General features: G+C 34.7%; 1 pseudogene; it reads right to left on the bottom strand.

Moving 5' to 3' along the window:
• LOC113042671 (receptor-type tyrosine-protein phosphatase mu-like) overlaps nucleotides 1–7,500 on the bottom strand; it is a 673,064-nt pseudogene that overhangs the window by 12,101 nt on the left and 653,463 nt on the right.

Genomic DNA, 7,500 nt, shown 5'->3' with positions numbered 1-7,500 from the left:
TTCCCATGAGTCCTGAGTTCAAATAATTCTATTTGACATTTAGATGTCAACGATCAGAGCCCAGCGCAGGCTTGACATTTAATTAATGCCGGCGTTATCATTGTCACATTATGAGCACGGTCATTACATTCTGCACACGCTCACCAGAACACGCATGTAAACTGTATGTTATATCATCATCATCATCATCATATCTGTGAGCGGCTGAGAGCGAGGGATGTGATGGAGCCGGATGCAGGAGAGAATAAAAGCATTAGTCCTGCATGAAGGGGAACAAATTGAGCGTAGCTGGAGAGAAACGCTTCTCCTTCTGGACACAAATCATCATGTTATCAGCCTCCGCTGCAGTCGCCAGCTTCAGCCTTTAATAATGAATAACACATAGGTTTCTTCTTTGTGACTAATACACACACTATGCTTTGAAAGAGAGAAAGAGTGTCTTCTGCTCAGCTTTCATTGATCAAAAACACAGGAAAAATTGTGAGATATTATTGCTAATTGAAATAGATGTTTTCTGTGTGAATATATAGTAAAGTGTAATTTTTGGTGTGATGCAAAGCTGAATTTTTTAGCTGTCAATTAATGCATCCTTCCCCCTCCTTCTCCTCCAAAAAATAAAAAAAATTACTGACCACAATTTTTAGTCATTAATCATACATTAGTTGTTAATAATAGTGCATTGTATAATTAATTACTTAATTGAAAAATAAATTAACAATTTAGCATTGGAATATAGCTCAAAAAAGTTTAAAGTGATGCCGAATCATTATGGGATAATCAGCTCACCGTTATATTCAAGGTTTTGGATCAAAAATCTAAAAAAAATGAAAGAATGAATGATTCAGTGAATCACTCATGAAGACCGTCAGTTGTTTTACTCCTGAATCAATTAGTGTTTCTGAACATATTGTTGTACGAATCAATCAGAGAGCAACTCCTTCATGTTTTGAACAAATCGGTTGAACGAATGATTCAGTGAATCACTCATGAAGTCAGTCACTGGTTTGTTCCTGAATCCTTGAATCAATCAGCGTTTTGGAACGAATCATTTGAATGAATCTATGAATCAGAGTCATCGTGTTATCTGTTTTGTTCTCGAATCAGTCAGTGTAAACAAATCAGTTGAACGAATGATTCAGTGAATCACTCATGAAGACATGATGTAAATGTTTGGGTTTTCAATCTAATATACAATTCTTCATATTTATAATTATTCAATAACAATATTTATCAAATAGTTACATTCATAATAATAAAAAATAAACATTTTATAAGTATAATCAAATAAAAACAATTTAGATGACATCATGTTAATTTAATATTTGATTTAATATACAGTATATCATTAATTATTTAATATGCATAATATAAGAATGTAATGTAATAAAATATATCTAATATAATATAACACTATTTATTCAGGGTGGAAAAATGATAATATAATATACTTATAATCATCAATACTTATAAATAGTATAAGTAAAATAAATATAACAATATTATAAATATAGCAAAATGAATATAATCGAGAGTAAATAATGATAGATTTTGTGTGTCTGTAATTATATATATATATATATATATATATATATATATATATATATATATATATATTATACATAATTTAATACATGCAATACAAATATGTAATAAATGTAATAAAACAGACATTAAATAATATAATTTAATATAACTATTAGTGAGGGTGTGTAGATAACAGAATTTCTTTAATATTTACAACATATAATAATATTTATAATTATTTAACATTTTTAATAAAATATAGCAACATTTTAAATATAATAAAATAAATGTAATTAAATTAAGCATGAATTAAGGGAATGTTTTTTTTATGTTTATATAATTTATAATGTATAATAATTAATATTCATGAGTAACTGATGACAGAATTCATTTTTTGGGGTGAACTCCTGACAGTTCAGCTGGGATTCAAAGCTTTTAGAGGAAGTGAGCACCGTTCCAGAGGGACTTTAGCACATGTTCGTCTCTGAATCTGAATCTGAATCTGCCCGAGGCGCCGGCGCTTTCCGCAGGGACAGGAAGGAAGGACTCCGGAGTAATGCCCTACTTCAGGGATAAAAGCCAGGTTTACTCTATTTACCGCGCTGCTCATGTAAAATGAATTCTAAAGAGCTGCTCAAACATGCAGGACCATGTGCTCTGAAAACAGACGCGGATCTTAATGTTTTTACTCCTGTAAGAAAGTCCTGAGGATCCTCAAGTGACAAAGTGCTTAAGTGAACCTTACTATCAGAAGGCATAATAAAAGTCCTGTGGATAATACTGCTCCTCACACACACACACACACACACTGCCTGAACTCCCTCAGATGCTAACATCACATCACACTGCACTAGTGCTCGTAAATCTGCTTAAAGATCTGTGCTGGTGATTCAAAACTACAACCCTGAGTTTGAAACCTGGATACTAAAGGAGAAAAAATAAGTGAAATCAAACCTTCCAGCAACTGGATCAGGTTCGACTGCAAATACAAGTATTAAATATTAAACATTGCAAATATTACAGTGGACTTTAATCATAACTTTAACGCTAGAATTTATTTATTGCATTTTCTTCTTTATTTTTGGTGAGCATTTCGCAGCTTTAATTGAGCATTATTCAGATTAAACTAAAATTTGTTAAGCAGTTATATTACTGCTAATGAAAACAAACTAAATCTTAATGTAGATGAACTGAAACAAAGCAAATAATATTACTGGTAAAACAAAAATGAAAACACAATATAAAAATAAAATGAAAACAAAATAGTAAAATATTACAAAAATACCACATCGAAAGGACAAACTGAAAATAAGAAATATAATAAAAAATAACAAAATAAAATAATAAAACTTTTATTTCTCATTTTCACTGAGTTCAACCTGATTTATTAAAATAACTAAAACTGATTTTTTTTTTCAATTATGGACAAAAATCACCAAAAATAAAATAAAAAAATTAATTAGATAAAATTAATAAAATAAAATAATAAAATTAAAAATTAAATAAAAATTAAAACTTTATTTCTCATCAAGTTAAACCTGATTTATTAAAATAACTAAAACTAAAACTTCATATAACTGACAATTTATTAAATTAAAAATAATTAAAAAATCACCCAAAAAACTCAACAAAATCAGTATAGTAAAATATTACAAAAATACTTAATTGAAAGGACAACCTGAAATTAAGAAATATAATACAAAGAAATTAGAAACCACAATCAAACTGACATGATCAGGATATGAGGACAGAAACGGAGTATTGTTGAGTTTCTCTCTGTTTCTGGTGCCTGGGTGTTTCTGTCAGAAGTGCAGGAGATGAGTTTGTCAGCCTTTATACATCGAACAATCACGCAGCAGAAAGAACAGGAAATTACATCGCCGGCTCAACGGGCCAATCAGATTAGACACAGAGAGAGAAGGAATTACCATCGAAATGATGCTTCAGGCTGCAGTGAATTCATTTCTACTGGATTAATGAAATACAGATTCTACACTCACACCAGCAGAAATCATTATGATAATCTTTTACTATTCAGTGTCTGTTTATCTTCTATATTTCCATCTAGTTACAATGTGTTAACAAGAACAAAATAATAATAATGATACACTTAATGTCATGTATATGTGTCACTTGTTCTATAAACACAAGTTAATTATTTATTTATTATTTATTTATTTAAAATTATTCTTTTATTTCTAGATTCATGATTTAACCCAAATTTATTATCAAAAACATATTAAATTAAATGAAAAAAAAAAAAAAAAACGATCAAAACAAAACTTTTTGGAGGGAATTTTATATTATATTTCTTCATTGTGTGTGTGTCTCCTGATCATCTCATGATCTCATGAATCAGATGTTTGTGTGTGTGATGTAGAGTATGATCAGGTTATATTCCCGTCTGTATTTTCTTCTCCTCTCTGTCTCTTTGTTCCTCTTCTCTTTACACGTCTGATTTCATGCTCGGAGTGGCCCTCAACTCTTACATTACATATCATTTATTTATAAAAACACCTACATTATTAATCAAGTCCATATTTATTATACACTGCTAAAATGATTTTTTTCAGGTTGTAAATAATACAAAGATTACTGGAGTATGTTTACAAGAAAACTTTTTTGCTTCAGAATTTCACATTTCTATTAGTGCGTTACTTCCTGTTTCTTAGTAACTGTGTAATTTTCAAGCAATTTCTTATCAAGAATATTTTCTACAACAACTTTAAAAAAATATATATTTTCAGTAAATATTAGACAACGGCACACTTTTTATTAATTTAATTTAATGTGTGTGCGTGAGTGTGTGTGTGTGTGTGTATGAGTGTGTGTGTGTGTGTGTATGTGTGTGTGTGTGTGTGTGTGTGTGTGTGCGTGTGAGTGTGTGTGTGTGAGTGTGTGTGTGAGTGTGTGTGTGTATGTGTGTGTGTGTGTGTGTGTGTGCGTGTGAGTGAGTGTGTGTGTGTGTGTGTGTGTGTGCGTGTGAGTGAGTGTGTGTGTGTGTGTGCGTGTGAGTGTGTGTGTGTGTGAGTGTGTGTGAGTGTGTGTGTGTGTGTGTGCGTGTGTGCGTGTTAGTGTGTGTGTGTGTGTGTATGAGTGTGTGTGTGTGTGTATGAGTGTGTGTGTATGCGTGTGTGTGTGCGTGTGTGTGCGTATGAGTGTGTGCGTGCGTGCGAGTGTGTGTGTGTGTGCGTATGAATGTGTGTGTGTGTGTGTGTGCGTATGAGTGTGTGTGCGTGCGTGCGTGTGAGTGTGTGTGTGTGTGTGCGTGCGTGTGTGTGTGTGTGTGTGCGTGTGAGTGAGTGTGTGTGTGTGTGTGTGAGTGTGTGTGTGTGTGAGTGTGTGTGTGTGTGTGTGTGTGTGTGTGCGTGTGTGTGTGTGTGTGCGTGCGTGCGTGCGTGCGTGCGTGTGTGTGTGTGTGTGTGATGCAGGAGCTTTCCTCTCTTCTCTCTGCGCTCCGCTTCTCTCAACAGGAAAATTAAAGACGTTGATCCCGCTGGAAATGAAGAACTAACTCTCTCTCAGGAGCAATGGTACGGAGCTCAGAAACACTCTGGAAAGTCACCTTCAGTGTGACACGAGGTGGAGGAGGAACGAGGCACAGCGTTATCAGAACAGTTCAGATCCCAGAAAACACTTCCCGAACGAGACTGCAGCGTGTTCAGAGTAACACACACCAGAACAGAGAGAAACTACTGAGGATTTCATAGATATCATATCTTATACATAGACTTTCTCATATATTTTCAGCATATCAACAACTTTTTTAATGAGAAACATTACACTTAAATTTAATAACCGATTCAATTTTTAATTATTTAAAAATATTAAATTTTATAATATAAAATATATTTATTTATTTTCCTTTTTTTTTTTGGTAATGAGACAACAATAAATATATAAATAAAATAAAATAAATAAATAAAACTGAATTAGGGAAAAAGTCATTTCAAATGAGCCCTAAAAATGTATATATAAAAAAAGTTGTTGTTAAATTGTTTCCTAAGTGAAACTAATTAGTCTCACTGCTCGATTACTTAAATGTTACTTAATGTTAAGGAACAATAACAGAACATTCCTTCAGCGGTATCTGGTCTTTAATAATGTTCACTCTGAAAACATTTGAGGAATGTTGCTTTTTTCTGAAATGTTTTAGTTGAATGTTCATCTAAATGTTTTTTTTTATTTTTTATGTTGCTTTGTCAGAGGACATCTGGTGTCCGTGTGTGTGTGTGTGTGTGTGTGTATGTGAGCTAGTGAGTATGTTTGTGCAGTGTGTGTGCAATGTGTGTGCAGCGTGTAAATGTGTGTGTTTGTGTGTGAGAGAGAGAGAGAGAGAGAGAGTGAATGTGTGTGTGCATGTATAAGTACAAGTGTGTGTGTGAGTGTGTTTGTGCGTATTTGAGCTAGTGCATATGTTTGTGTAGTGTGTGTGCAGCATGTAAATGTGTGTGTGCGTGTGTGCGTGTGTGTGTGTGTGTTGGTCAACAGGTGGCGCTGCTGCAGGTGTGTGTGTGTGTGACTATGCTGGGGTCACATGAGTTAATCTGGTGTCAGTGAGACGAGTGTGTGCATGAATCCTGTGTCTGCTCTTCAAAGCGCCGCTCGTTCATGATCCACAGCTGTCTCTGAGATCTGAAGATTCCCTTCACTCTCATCTGAACCGCGTCACAACAGAGACACCAGCTCCTCAGATCCCATTACAACCCCGCCACGCTACGCTACACTACGCTACACTAGCACACACATGGTACAGGGCCTTCATACACACACACACACATGTTGTTATATTATCTATTTATCATAATATACTTCACATTTTTTCACATACAGATCTATATACAGTGTACGTCTGTTAATGTCTACTGCCCATGTTTATACCTCTTCATATATACTGTATGTACAGCAGTATGTCATGGGATCATAATATATAAACAGAGCATGTGTTGTTAGTCAGAAGCCTCTTCTTCTTCTGTCGTTCTGTTAAAGGCCGTCAGAGGAAATATATGCTAATGACCGGACAGTCAATGGAATAAAATGATAATTGATGTAAATGCAGTTTTGTGTTCTGCTCTTTATGGCCCGGAGCATCTCTCGTCTGACTGGCTGATGAATCCTGTGATGCGCTAATGGGCAGTTAGCGCTCTGGCTAATGGACTAGCGATTAGCTTGGCGTGGGAGCGTCACGTGGAGAACCTGAGCGCTGCTACGATCACAACAGTCATCAGGAACGAGAGTCATTGCACCTGCTTAATTACTGTGATAATTGCATGTAGTGAGCTGGGGGCCCGGGGCTCCGGCGGCGTGATGCTAATGAGCACGGCACTCTGACGAACACTTAATAATGCTAATGCTTTCCTGCACCATTACTAGAGAAACACAGGAACGCACTCCTAGCGCATCTTAACAACAACAAACACAGTGTTTATTTAGCTAATGACCTCCTCATCAGTTCAGAAACGAGCTGCATCTGCGCCGACGACCCTTAAATGACACTGAACTCTAGAGATTCACTGAAGACACTTTTAAACGACTCACATGAACAAATCCCAACACACTGAACACAACAACACAACCAGTGATTGGGAAGACAGTACCTTACACTAAAACTAACTGAAATACTTTAAGATTCACTTCAGTGAACCAGCTCGTTGTAGTGAATCAGTTCATAATAGTGAATTATTTCATCGTAGTAAATTACTTCATTATAGTGAATCAGGTCATGGTAGTGAATCAGTATATTGTAGTGAATCAGTTCATTTTTGTAAACCAGCTCGTTGTAGTGAATCAGTTCATAATTATGAATCAGTTCATTGTAGTGAATCAGTTCATAATAGTGGAATACATCATTATAGTGAATCAGTTCATGGTAGTGAATCAGTATATTGTAGTGAATCAGTTCATAATTATGAATCAGCTCATTGTAGTCAATCAGGTCATAATAGTGAATTGTTTCATTGTAGTGAAATACTTCAT

The sequence above is a fragment of the Carassius auratus genome, chromosome 24, assembly GCF_003368295.1.
Source record: "Carassius auratus strain Wakin chromosome 24, ASM336829v1, whole genome shotgun sequence".
Taxonomy (NCBI): domain Eukaryota; kingdom Metazoa; phylum Chordata; class Actinopteri; order Cypriniformes; family Cyprinidae; genus Carassius; species Carassius auratus.
This window is presented reverse-complemented; position numbering and strand designations above follow the sequence as displayed.